Source organism: Rattus norvegicus, chromosome 10, assembly GCF_021556685.1.
Source record: "Rattus norvegicus strain SHRSP/BbbUtx chromosome 10, alternate assembly SHRSP_T2T, whole genome shotgun sequence".
In the NCBI taxonomy this organism is placed as follows: Eukaryota; Metazoa; Chordata; class Mammalia; order Rodentia; family Muridae; genus Rattus; species Rattus norvegicus.
In genome coordinates this window covers 50,813,503-50,827,734 of record NC_141543.1, presented here as the reverse complement: position 1 = coordinate 50,827,734, position 14,232 = coordinate 50,813,503, and positions in this window count along the sequence as shown.

Below are 14,232 nucleotides of genomic sequence, written 5' to 3'. Positions count from 1 at the left end.
GTTGTGCTATTCTGTGTAAGCCAAAGCCTTGCTTTCTTTGTTTGGTAAACCAGGAGGGCGTCAGTCTCTCCATCTTTGGAGGCTGGTCTGAGGGTTAAATCTAGCACCAGAGCCTGTAACATATAGATGCTCTCCCTAAGTCAGTGGTTCTCAGCCTTCCTAACGCTGCAACCCTTTAATACAGTTCCTCACGGTGAAGTGACCCCCCAACCATAACATTATTTTTGTTGCTACTTCATAACTGTAATTTTGCTACTGTTGTGAATCGTAATGCAAATATCCGTGTTTTCCAATGGTCTTAGGCCACCCCTGTGAATGTTGGAGAAACTCTGCTCTAAGGCATCACATAAAGAACAGAACAGCCTCTTAGCTGCATGTGCTCACCATGGGGAGGGAAAGGAGGTTGCCATGTATCATAGGTAGTCTGGGGCCGAGACTCGCTCAAGAGGACCCGAGACTCACTCAAGAGGACCAATGGAGAGGCCCTTGGTTACCTCCTGCTCTCTTGTCTGCTTCTGCTTGCATTACCATTGAATCAGGTGGGTTGGGACTCCTGAGACACAGAGCCAGTCCCAGCAGCCACAGGAAATGAGGGTTACTGTTTGTGAACTGAGAGGACCCCAAGAATCTTCTGGAGGAGGAAGTAAGGCCCAGCAGGAAGGATGCCTTGTCTGTATCTCTGCTGGTCAGGTTGACTCAAGGTTTCCTGAGCTAAGTTCCTGTCACCCCCGCCATGTAGCCCTGGAGTGGGCCTCTTCTTTTCCGTTAGTTAAGTGTGATGTGAGTAGGGAGGAGGTCTGGGTCTTCTCAGCCCCTCAGAAACCCTTCCTTGAGAGAGCTCCCTGAAGCTCTGGCTCCCTTTGATGAGCATCTCAGGAAGGGATCCTGCAATCGGGTAAGCCTCAGTGCCTGGAGGATCCCAGGTCTGAGAATGGGACTGAACAAAGCGTGTTCACCCCACAAAGCAGGCATGCTTGAGCCTTCAGGCGGCTCAGGGTCAGGCAGGGCTAGTGAGAGTGGTTTCTCTGTCTCAACCAGGTCTAGTCTCTCCCTGCCTCCTGAGGCTGGAGCTTCCCCTGATCTCTCTCTGTCTCTCTCTCTGTCTCTCTCTCTGTCTCTCTCTCTGTCTCTCTCTCTGTCTCTGTCTCTGTCTCTCTGTCTCTGTCTCTCTGTCTCTGTCTCTCTCTCTGTCTCTCTCTGTCTCTCTCTGTCTCTCTCTCTCTCTCTCTCTCTCTCTCTCTCTCTCTCTCTGACTCTGGCCTCATTCTGGTTCCTTATCAGACCACCTCACCAGGATCTGTGGTCTCTAGATCTCCAGGCCTTTGCACCTATTGTGCCTCTTGTTGGTCTTCCAAACATCTTTCTAGACCTGGGATCCTGCATTTTGTTTCCTGCATAATATTTTTATTGAGTCTTTGGGAATTTCACACCACACATCCCTAACACATTAGCTTCCCAGCCCTTCCCTGACCACCCTGCCCTGCTCTTGTGACCCCCAGGCCCTAGGCCAAAAAGAAAGAAAGAAAGAAAGAAAGAAAGAAAGAAAGAAAGAAAGAAGGAAAGAAAGAAAGAAGGAAAGAAAGAAAGGTCCAATTCGTGTTCTCTATATACTCACTGGAGCGTGTTCAAACTCTTAGTGGCTTGCCCCTTGAATAGAGCTGAGTCATTCCTCCTGGAAGCCATCTAAAGCTATGGCTTTCTAAGTGTTTTTTACTGTATACTGGCTCCTACTCGGACACTGTTTGCTTTGTCCTGAAGTAATGCCAGTACCTAGCATGCAGTGTGTGTGTGTGTGTGTGTGTGTGTGTGTGTAATCCATGGGCTACATGTCAGACGGCAAGTCGAAGGGGACAAGAAAGTGAGGAAGACTGGGGTAACAAGACAGGAAGGCCCACAGATGCGGGGTTGGGGTTGGGAGAAGAGAGTGTGTTTAACAAGAATGTTAATAGGAAAGACAGGTACCAGGTGGTTTGTTTGGGTCTTGGGGGGATGTGCTGCCTTGGGAAGGGTGTTGGGCCAAGGTCTGGACACCCTGAGCCTTGCAAAGGAAGGGAAGGGGCAGCCATTTCATCACTGGCTTGGACCAGGCTTATCCTGGGCACAGGGCCAGTGTAACCAGAGGGGACTGCTGCGGCCTTGGTCATGGCTTCCTGTCTGGAGTAGACGGCATGGGGTGGGGTGTAGGGGAAAGGACGAGGTTGTGGCACCCACTGGGAGCATGGGAAAGTCTGGCCACTTCTGACCTCTGAAAGAGCTCTGAAGTAGCCAGTTCCCAAGATGCTTTGCTTGGCTCTAGAGTAGGTCCATGCTGTTTCTCAGGGTCTTGTGAGGACTCGAGGAGGGAGACAGACTTGCTTCCTGCACACCTGGGGTCTTCTTCCTTGTGTTTAGATCCTTCAGCCTCACCTCCAGTCTGACTACGGCCCCTGTACTGTGACAAGCTGTTTTTCTTTCCCCTTTTTCCTTGGGCAGACCTTGTTGGAGCTGTCTTGGCTGTCTTGGCATACTGTTGCTGTTACCCCCTCTGACTTTGCAGAAGGCTGTCTTGGATCCAATGTTTGGCCGTGATATGCCCTTGTAGAAGCACACAGTGTGGCCCGAAGCCAGCTTTGTGCTTCATGTGATGGCTTGTGTCAAGTTAACAAAAAGCTAGCCAGTGCAGGAACACTGGCCCCTCTTCTAGAGTCATGGGGGGATCTGATGCCCTCTTCTGGCCTCTGTGGGCACTGCATATACATGATGCGCAGATGTAGGCGAATCATAAAACCAAACGGAAGGAAAAGAAGCAAAACCAAAGCGGGTAGCTTGTGAGGAGGGTCCATAGGCATGCGCACCCACATACAAGTACACCCTCTAGTACCCTCTCTCTCTCACTCACACACACACACACACACGTGTGAAAACATGAATCTAAAGACACCCTTTCTACCAATAAATTAGTTTCTTCAGAGATTTTATGTCGTTAACCCTACACAGGCCAAGATACATGCCTCAAAGGATTGAAAACGACTGCTCAAATACTCACATATGAACCAATAGCTTCACTCTGCCTTTAATATTTTGGAGCGCTGGTAACCAAAGGTCAGGCCTCCTCACACGGTCTAGACACATGCTCCACCCCCGACCACACCCAGCCCCAGCCTCATTACAATAGTCAAATGCCTACCAAAGGAACAACAGCCAGAAACCTGCTGGGACCTTCAGAACTGTGGCCTAGCCAGCAGAAGGGTGTCCCTGGGAGTGGTTCTTGGAGGGTATATCCACGTCTGGTGCTGGCCTGTGCTTCTTGCCTCCTGTCTGCAATCTGTGAACAGTCAGTCATCATAGGCTTCCTACACTACTGCTAGGACCCCTTCAGACTCCAGCTCCCCACAGGCCCCATGAGCTTCAGTCCTTCCTAAATTACTTCTGTCCTATGTTTGATCACAGTGATAAGAAAAATAACTGACACAGAGAACAAACCTCAAGGACACTATGCCGGGAGGTTAAAGGCCACATTATTATATGGCTTTTCTTACACAAAGCAGTTAGGTTGGCCTGCAGAGAGTGAAATTTGGTTGTTGGTGGCCTGGAGCTTGGGTAAAGAGATGGCTTCATAGGAACAGGGTTGTTTTGGAAATAGAAACATTGGCTACACATGGTGAATATAGGGGATGCCACCGAACTATGCTTTGCTTGCATGGGTGTGCATCATTTGTGTGCCTGGTGCCCTTGGGGGTCAGAAAACAGGGTATCGGATCCCCTGGACCTAGAGTTATAGATAGATGTCAGATGCCAAGAAGGTGCTAGGAATTAGACCCAGGTTCTCTGGAAGAACAGCCAATGATCTTAACCACTGAGCCAACTTTCCAGCCCCCAAATTATACATTTAAATGACCACATGTGTAAATTTCATAATCAAACAACCCACCAATCAAGAATTTCTATGTAGCATGTTGGAGGAACTCCTGCAGGTCAACAAGAAAGAGGGCAGGAAGCCAGTTAGGGAAATTACCACGATGTGTGAGTGATATAGTTCACTGGACTGAGCGAAGGCAGCATATGCTGGAGCTCATTCACAGGCAGAGGCTTGGAGCCAAAGTCACACGTACCATTCTCCATCCTGGGAGACGCTGATAGGCAAAATGGCCATCATCAGTGACTAACATGGCTGCACTTTAGACATGTGTCTTAGGAAGGAAGATAAGTGTCTGTGAGACTCGCTCACTAACTTCAGACAGGTGTATACAGAAGGACTGTGAAAACTCATTAGGAATCTGTGTGTGTGAACTCAATTATTCAACATGTTGTGCATATATTCTAGTCAGGGCCCCGGGTCAGAGAACCCAACCTTCTGGGAACAGAGAGAATGAGAAAGTGAGAGTGAGCGTGGGAGAGAGCGAGCCTTTGACAGAAGTGCTGGATGGTGGAGCCTGAGGAGGGAACATCCCCAAAGTGCAACAGAAGCAAAGTGGGGATCCATGTAAGATTTCCAGAGCCAGCTGTCTGCCACCGCCAGCCTGTAGCACTCCTGGGAGCAATGGCGGGGTTGTGATTCATGAGGAATGCACTGAAAACCAAGTGCTCAGTCAATGCCCCGGGTGACCTCCCCAGGAAGAGCTAAATTTCTCCCACTTGTACCACAGGGGCCCTGGACTGAATTCCTAGCCTACAGGCCCAGGTACCACACTTCTGTGCTGATGGCTCTTCAGAGCCAGGGCCTTCTTGAGGACCCTCACAAATGGTCATGTTTCTAGCAGTTCTGGGGGACAGAGTGGCAGGGTGCCCACCAACCCGTAGATAATCCCTGCCCTTTCTTCTGAGAAGCAGGAGTAACAGTCAGACCACAGCTAGGCTGGTCCCAGCTCCCACACGGCCACCAGCCCACCTTCAGTGGCCTGGCCTCTAACTGGAGCTCAGGGAGAAGGCAGAGGGGGACACTTCTGTGTGAAGGAGGATGACTTCAGGTTGCCTGGAGTCAGAAGGATCCTGGCAATTCCCAATCATGTAGCTGAGGAGGCAGAGACCCAGGGATGGCTTTGCTGGAGTTTACACAGGGAGTGTCATTCCTCATTTGCATTTTCCAACCCCTCTCCCCCTTTTCTCTGGGTAGAAGGCCTCAGAAACTCCTTTGAGGAGGGCTCTGGGTTAAGTATGTACCCAGGAGGAGATAAGTTGGAGTAAGGCTGGGGTACAGCTCTGATTTTAGGATTCCAGTGTACACTTCTCCCGTCTTTCCTGGAGCAGGCTCTGGAACCCCGGACACTGCTGCCTTTGACCTTGAAGATGCCTCCTGAACAAGCTGTTAGCCCATCCTACATTACCCTGGATAACGTGAAAAGCCATGTGCCTGGAGTTAGCACGAGTAGTCTGGTGGCTTCGATGACAGAGCAGCCTGCATCTCCCTGCTGTTCTCGATTTTGACCGATCTCATGTCCTCTGTTCTTGCACCTGAGAAGGAAGAGTGAGCCAATACTAAAATGGGTGATTCTGCCCTTTGTATATTGGCCATGGTGACACCCTACCTGACAGACTCCCTGGTGTCAACCCAGAGCCAAAATTCAGATTGGCAGAGGGGTTTTGTGGGTAACACTGAAGGGCCCCCACAAGGATTACTACAGGGAACAGACCCTGTTCTCCCACAGACACAGATCTGTCCCCCACACAGATGGGAAGACAAAGACCATGAAGGGAAACTCTCTGTGACCAAAGGCTCATGGTCCCTCAGGTGGGGTCATAGCCCCAGCCCTAGCCTACGTGACCACCAAGGCTGGCTGCAGAGGAGTCTGTCTCAACTTCCAGGGGGAGAGGTAATCAAGCAGAGAAGGTGAGAAGATGGCTGAGGAGAGTGCATCTTCCAGATACACTCTGGAATCTTCAGGAATCCCTCAGCTCCGTGAGCAACTTGGCAAAGGGAAGGTAATAGTATAGAGACAAGCCCAGAAAGTGCCCTGATTTGTCTTCTCAGCACCAGACAGATGCCTCAGTTCCAGGTTACCAGGAGACCCTCAGGCTACGATGCCTTCTGAGGACCCTAAAACCCTGTGAGACAGGTACCCTGGCGGGACAGAAGCCTGGAACCCACCAAGGAAGCACCTTCAGGTCAGCGAACTTCTGAGGTCCTGGAAAAGTGTCTGCTAAGTATTCGCTATCTTTTTGCTTTCGTTCTAGATGCTTTTCCTAGTAAAAGAGAAACCTCGTGAGAATTGCTGGTGTAGTTGGGCATTTACAGCGGCAGCCTGTGAACGTGCCATCGTGTCTGAGGATCCAGACTTGTGTGAGTGTGAATGATGAGGGAGGGTTCAGTCTGGGTGCGTGAATGTGTGTGGGAGCGGGTAAGTGTGGAGAGATACACGTAAATAAGTATGAGGGTCTGTGAGTGGGCTTTCACCTGAGTGTGTGAGTGGGAGCGCGTGACCGGGTTCATGAGCGGTATGGGTGGATACATGTGAATGGGTGTGTGCCTGAGTGTATGGAAGTGTGAAGTGGGTCCGAGTGTGAGTGGTGTGCAGGAGTGTCTTCCCTCAGCTTCCCGGGGATGGGTACAAGGATCCACTCTTGAGGTGTCACAGCCCAGCATCCCCAAGAGCCTGGCAACCTTCCATGTACCTGGATGCTCTCCCAGCAGCCAATAGACTGAGCTCTTGTTCCCATGGTGCCTAGGAAGAGACCCAGGTCCAGAGAGGTGGGGCCACTTGCTCACGGCCCCATAGTCAGCTAAAACACAAGTGAAACTCCAACCCTGTCTGAGGCCTGGAGCAGGTTGTGGGCTCATTCTTCTTGTAACCATGCCCCCACGCGTCCACCACACCCCCACACGTCCTCCACACCCCCCACACATCCTGAAGAGTGGGACACTACCACCGGGGTGACTGGAGAGTCGGCCTGCTGCTCAGAGGCCACACAAGGCTGGTGGCCAAGTGGTCAGCTCGGCTAAGAGGAACCTGGATGCATACATGACTGGGAGGCAATAGGAGAAGGCAGATCTGCTTCCTCAGAGAACTGGCCACTGTACTGCTGCTTCTTGGTGGCTGTCATGAAGTAGTCAGCTTGGCATACCTCAGAGTTGACAACTCCTTGGCCATGATAATCTTCTCATAAAGAAACCACAGGGGGGTTGGGGATTTAGCTCAGTGGTAGAGCGCTTGCCTAGGAAGCGCAAGGCCCTGGGTTCGGTCCCCAGCTCCGAAAAAAAGAACCAAAAAAAAAAAAAAAAAAAAAAAAAGAAGAAGAAGAAAGAAACCACAGGGCATGAAACTCTGGTAACCGTGTTTAAACAGCACCCACTGGGCCTTCATAGGCCTTTCTCACAGACACTCTGGTCCTCTCACCTCTTTTCTCCCTTAGGAAGTCCCTTAAACAAACACAGGAATTCTGCAGTGGTTGCAACTGCCGTTGCAGTAGCTGAACACTGTACACCTACCCGCAGGGGGAATGCATTTCATTCCCCGGGAAATATTTTTTAAATTACATCTTAAATTTATTTACTTAGTGTGTGTGCATGTGTCCTAACTTACGCACATGCTTCTGCCACACCAGGTACACCAGAGGACAACTGGACAGAGTCAGTTCTCTTCCTCTTCTGTGTGGGTCTTGGTGAGCAAATTCAGGTGGTCAGGCTTGGTGGCAAGTCCATTTTGCCTGCCGAGCCATCTTGTCAGTCAACATCTGGAAATACTTCGGCAGTAATCCATATAAGACAAGAATCGTTCTTTTATGAATAAAAGCCACTATTGTAACCATGGAGAAAGTGCTGATTTTGCAAGTGCCATTTTTTGGTGCAGCTTTCTACTTTGGTCTGTTGATATAACGGATTATATAAATTGATGTTTGAGTGTTGGACTAGGCTGCTTTGCATGCTGGGATAGATCCCCCGTAGCCTTGATGTATAGCTGGTTATTTTTATCTATTATTGGATTTGCTAGTATTTTGTCAAGGATTTTTGCATCTATGTTCATGAGAGAAATCAGTTTTCATTTTCTCTTCTTGTAATGTCCATGTCTAGTTTAGGCATTGGGTAACACAGGATCCTGGAATGTGTTAGATATACCTACTCCTATGTCTTTGTCTTCTAAAACAGATTTATAGACAATTGATATGATTTCCCTCAGGATTTTGCAGGCCTCACAGTAGGCCTGGTGCTTCTTTTGTAAAGTTATTATTAACAGACTAGACTTCTTTAACAGATACACACATACTCAGATTGTCCACTTTTGTGTCTTCTTTTCTTTTTCTCCTTCTTTTTCTTTTTCCTTTTTCCCCTCTACAGAACGATCGTTTATTGGGGCAGAGTGTATCAGTCCTTTTTGTCCTCTGACTTCCTCATGGCTGCCAGCACTTTGCTTAGCTCCTTCCGCTTTCTCTTGGCGCAGATGTGCGTACCTACCCCCCTCTTTTTGATGGACTTGAGTGCCCGCTTGTCCTTGGACACTTTTAGCAACTCCCTGGTGCACCGCTTATAAGGCGCGGAGCTGCGCACCTCCCGGATCGCGTCCCCACAAACTTGGTGTACTTGATGAGGCAGCCACGGTGCCCGCTGTGTCTCATTGGCTGACGTTCTTCATTACCTTGTGGCCCTCGTTGAAGTTCACGGCCATGGGTTAGTACGGGACCAAGGCTGCTGCTCTCCGATGGCAGCCGGGACAGGAGGAACCACTTTGTGTTTTTGAAGGAATAAAGCCAAATCCATTTGTCTGTTGGCTAAAATCAAGGACTTAGTCTGTTTCGCCTAGGTTAGCACGTTTGTGGACAGAGTTGTTGACGGTGTTTGTTTCCTATCTTTTTGATGCTCATGGGACCTCCTGTTTCACATCGTGAATGAATCCCATGCATCATATTACCTGTAGTTAGCCTGGTTATCTGCAGTTATGACGGATTAATTTGGCTGATTTTCCCCTGAAAGGATCTGCTCTGGACTGTCTTCATTTTCTGTGTTCAATTTTATTGTTTTTTTTTTCCTGGGGGTGGGAGTATGGGGGTGGGGAGGACTTTGCTTTTTCTCCTTGTGGTTTTTCTGAAGTAGAACTTTACGTGATCGGTTGGGATCTCTCATCTTTTCTCATACGTACATCCGATGTTGTACATTTCCCTCTAAGTACTGCATCGCACAATTTTTTTTTTTTTTTTGGTTCTTTTTTTCGGAGCTGGGGACCGAACCCAGGGCCTTGCGCTTCCTAGGTAAGCGCTCTACCACTGAGCTAAATCCCCAGCCCCTCATCGCACAATTTTTATGGTACGGTTTCATCTTCATTTAATAAAATATTTTAAAAATTATCTTGAGAGTTATTTACCCCAGGTGCTATTCAGATGTTTATTGTTTTTAAAGCTCCATTAAAATATTTTTTGTTTCTTTTTCCATTACCGATTGCTAGTTTAATTCCACTGTGGCCTGAGAGTAGATGTTGTAAAATTTGCACCCTTTTACACTTGCTAAGGTGTGTCCTAGAAGATGGTCAGCATGAGTGAATGCCCCCATGAGACACTGAAGGATCTGTATGCTTTTGTTTGCTTGGTTTTTGGTTTTTTGAGACAGGGTTTCTCTGTGTATCCCTGGCTGTCCTGGAACTTGCTCTATAGACCAGGCTGTCTTTGAACTCAGAGATCTGCCTGCCTCTGCCTCCCAAGTGCTAGGATTAAAGGCGTGTGCCACCATGCCTGGCTTATATTCTTTACTTTTCAAGTATGTCCTTAATTACTGTGGGAGCCTGGCACAATACAAAGTGGGAGAGCAGAGGACACCTTGTGGGAGTTGGTTCTCTCCTTCCACTGTGTAAGTCCTTAGGATGTCAGGCTTGCAACAAGCACCTTCATCTGCTAGACCATCTTGGCAGACCATCAAGTTTGTTTTGTTTTGTTTTGTTTTGTTTTGTTTTTGAGACAAGCTCTTCTATATAGTCCTGGCTTGCCAGGAACTTACTATGTAGTCTAGGTTGATCTCAAACTTACAAGGTTCGCCTGCCTCTGCCTTCAGAGTTTTGGTATGGAAGGTGTGAGCTAGTACACCCAGCCCAGCATTTGTATTCTGTCGCTGGATGAAGCGGTCTAGAGATGTCACTTCATCCAGCCAGCTGAAGCTGGTTTTCAGTCCACCCGACTTGCTGCCTTGAAGTGGAGACTTCTGGTTCCTTTGGAAAGTTCGTTATGTCAATGATGTTTTCCTGGGGCACACGGGTGACAGGATGCTTTGCTATAGCAAACACGTGAAAGGACGCATGGTGTTCAGAAGGAATATAAACATGACCCCACAGACAGTGGGAGCTACAGATTGGTTTCCTTTTCTCTGCCTCGTTATTTTTCGATAACAACACGCACATATTGGTTTGTCTTACATTGCCGTTTTGTCGACCTCAACTTGTGGTAACGCTGCCATTGAGAGAAACTCGCCAAAGACCTTCTCGTGAGGCTCCTGCAGCTTCTTGCCTCTGCCATGGACCTCAGGCCGGTTGGTGAGCCTTGAGGCTTCTTCTGCATTAAACGGCCCTTGCTGGTTCTTGTGTGGTGACTGCTAAGGGTGGTGACTGTATCTGCCGATTCGATTCGTATTTAGTGTTTGCTACTGCACCTAATTTGCTGATATCCTGACAACAAAGATTGGACTCGCCCCAAAGAACTTTTTCTAAACAGGTCCACTTCCCCCATGTCTTAATAACTTTTCTTTCCCACTACCTCTGGTGGGTGGTGGGCCAGAGGGAAGGGTGAACGCTTATTAAAGTAGGCTGGGAAAATTTTTATGCCTTTTAGATTTGTCCGTTTCGGATGGAGGAGGCTAAGAGTCTCTACTTTCAGTGATGCCACCTTCTCTTTCTCCTGGAAACTCATCTGTTTGTGTTTAAATGGCGCTGGGGTCTGAACCCAAGACTGCACACACGCCAGACAGAGCTTTACTGCTGAGCTGTCTGTTTCCATGTTATCATACATTTCAATAGCCTGCAGCTATGCATGGTATGTTTTGCATGAATGTTTTAAAGATTGCAAGTTTGTAGTCACTTGCTTTCTAATGTTATCAAGCACCCCAAACAAAAGCAACTTGGGGAGGAATGAATTTATTTGGCTTACATGCTGTAATCGCAGTCCGTCATAAGGGGACAGTGGATAGGAGCTTGAGGCAGGAGCTGGAGAAAATGCCATGGAAGAATGCTGCTTATTAGCTTGCTCCCAATGGTTTGCTCAGCTTGCTTTCTTACATCACCCAGATCCCTGCCCAGGGGTGACCCCATGCACCATGGGCTAGGCCCTCCCATATCAACCATTAATCTGGAAAATGTACCTCTTGCCTACAGGCTAATCTGATGAAGGTGTTTTCTCAATTGAGGTTCCCTCTTTCCAGATGAGGCTTTAACTTGTGTCATGCTGAAACAAACAAACAAACAAACAAACAAACCCAAAAACACAAAAGCAAATCCAACTTACATGTGCTCTGCTCCACAGTTCGTAGGCCTGTTTACCACCCTCTGCCCTCAGTGGGTCATTCTCTCCTCAGATGCACACACTGAGGCTTAGAGAGACATTCCAGTCAGAAACTCATCTGCAACAGGGGCACCGTTTACCCTCAGCTCCGGGAGCCCTGAGGGTTGTTCTCATAAATCAGAAGTTACAGTGGCTGGTAGGGAGGAGAGATCTGATTGTGCTTCTTTAGACAATCCAGGTCTTCACATCAGAGATAACTGAAGTCGGTCCAGGGATGGTTTGGCAACTGCACAAAATGAAGCCCAGATGCCACCATCTTTAGGGTGTGTCTACCAATGTCAAAATCCCCTCGGGCGCTGTCCACGGTGGAGTCCGATGCTCTAGTTAATTCATGTGGTTTGTAGGCAGGGAGAGCAATTGAGAAGGCAAAAAAAGCTTGACTCCCCGCTCCATTTTTTTTTTCTTTTCTTTTTTTCGGAGCTGGGGACTGAACCCAGAGCCTTGCGCTTGCTAAGCAAGCGCTCTACCACTGAGCTAAATCCCCAACCCCCTCCCCGCTCCATTGTTATCACTGGAGTTCAGGAGCCTGGGAAATGAGTCCTTTTAATCCTGTAGATTCCAGTGGAAGATCAGAGCCCAGAGAATGAGGAAGAGCAAGGTCTTTAAAAAAAAAAAAAAGAGGGGCTGGGGATTTAGCTCAGTGGTAGAGCGCTTACCTAGGAAGCGCAAGGCCCTGGGTTCGGTCCCTAGCTCCGGAAAAAAAAGAACCAAAAAAAAAAAAAAAAAGATTTATTTTATTTGTATGAGTACACTGTTGCTGTCTTCAGACACCAGAAGAGGGCATTAGATCTCATTACAGATGGTTTTGAGTCACTATGATGTGGTTGCTGGGAATTGAACTCAGGACCTCTTGAAGAGCAGTCAGTGCTCTTAACCGCTGAGCCATCTCTCCAGCCCCACAAGTTGGTTTCTTAAGAGTATAGGAAGCCAACATAAAAGAATAAATAAGACAGTGAGAGCACAAAACATCAACAAATCAGTGTTCAAAAAAATCTAGCAAAAACTTACTAAGGGAGCCCCTTTGAGACCATCAGCAGGCATTCTCAATAGAAAGGGTCCTAGGGAGAGTGGAGTGATGTCTTGGGGGAGGCTTCAAAGTCAAAGAACAAATAGCAGCAGATGACATCATCAAGTCAAATACAAAAGATTTACTTTTTCACTGGTCTCAAAGATTTAATGCTTTTACTGCTGCAGTGTTTGTTCTGTTCTCTTCCCTCAACTGTCCCAGAGTTAGTGGGGCCCTGGAGAACACTTTGAGATAAGCAGGCTTAGGGCTCAAGTGTTAAGAGATGGACCCTGCTCCCAGAGCCAGCCTCTCAGGAACTCAAACAGCACATGCCAACTTACCAATAAAGTGTACAAAACAGCATGGTCTGAGGAATTTTTGGAGGCATGAGGATGCCACCTGGGAAGTCACAGGGTGGAGCAGAAGACCCTGTAACAAGACCCTACTAGGGCTGGAGAGATGGCTCAGTGGTTAAGAGCACTGACTGCGGGGTTGGGGATTTAGCTCAGTGGTAGAGCGCATGCCTAGCAAGCGCAAGGCCCTGGGTTCGGTCCCCAGCTCCAAAAAAAAAAAAAAAAAAAAAAAAAAAAAAGAAGAGCACTGACTGCTCTTCCAGAGGTCTGAGTTCAATTTCTAGCAACCACATGGTGGCTCACAACCATCTGTAATGGGATCTGATGCCCTCTTCTGGTGTCTGAAGACAGCAACAGTGTACTCATACAAATAAAATAAACCTTTTTTTTTTTTTTTAAAGACCTTGCTCTTCCTCATTCTCTGGGCTCTGATCTTTCACTGGAATCTATAGGATTAAAAAATAACTAGGAGAGGCGAATGCCAGCAGCAAACCACTGAACTGAGAATAGGTCCCCTAATGAAGGAATCAGAGAAAGAACTGGAAGAGCTTGAAGGGGCTCGAGACCCCAAAAGTACAACAATGCCAAGCAACCAGAGCTTCCAGGGACTAAGCCACTACCTAAAGACTATACATGGACTGACCCTGGACTCTGACCCCATAGGTAGCAATGAATATCCTAGTAAGAGCACCAGTGGAAGGGGAAGCCCTGGGTCCTGCTAAGACTGAATCCCCAGTGAACTAGTCTATGGGGGGAGGGCGGCAATGGGGGGAGGGTTGGGAGGGGAACACCCATAAGGAAGGGGAGGGGGGAGGGGAATGTTTGCCCGGAAACCGGGAAAGGGAATAACACTCGAAATGTATATAAGAAATACTCAAGTTAATAAAAAAAAAAAAAAGTAAAAAAACAAAACAAAACAAAAAAAAAATAACTAGGAAGCGCAAGGCCCTGGGTTCGGTCCCCAGCTCCGAAAAAAAAAGAACCAAAAAATAAATAAATAAATAAAAATAAAAAAGAAGGGGTTGGGGATTTAGCTCAGTGGTAGAGCGCTTGCCTAGCAAGCGCAAGGCCCTGGGTTCTGTCCCCAGCTCCAAAAAAAAAAATAAATAAATAAATAAAAAATAAATAAATAAATAAATAAAATAAAAAAAATAAAAAAATAAAAAAGAAAAGAAACTCACTCATTCAAAAAACAAAACAAAAAAGCCCCAAAGTGCATGGGGGATGGTGGCACACTCATAGCACTCAGGAATCAGAGGCAGGAGGATCTCTGTTAGTTTGGGACCAGACCAGTTTATAAAGGGAGTTCCAAGCCAGTCAGGACTACACAGTGAGACCCTGTCTCAAAAACAAAACAACAACAAACCAGACCAGACCAACCAAGGGTATGATATTGTAGATCATTGTCTGGGCCATCGCAGCACAGAA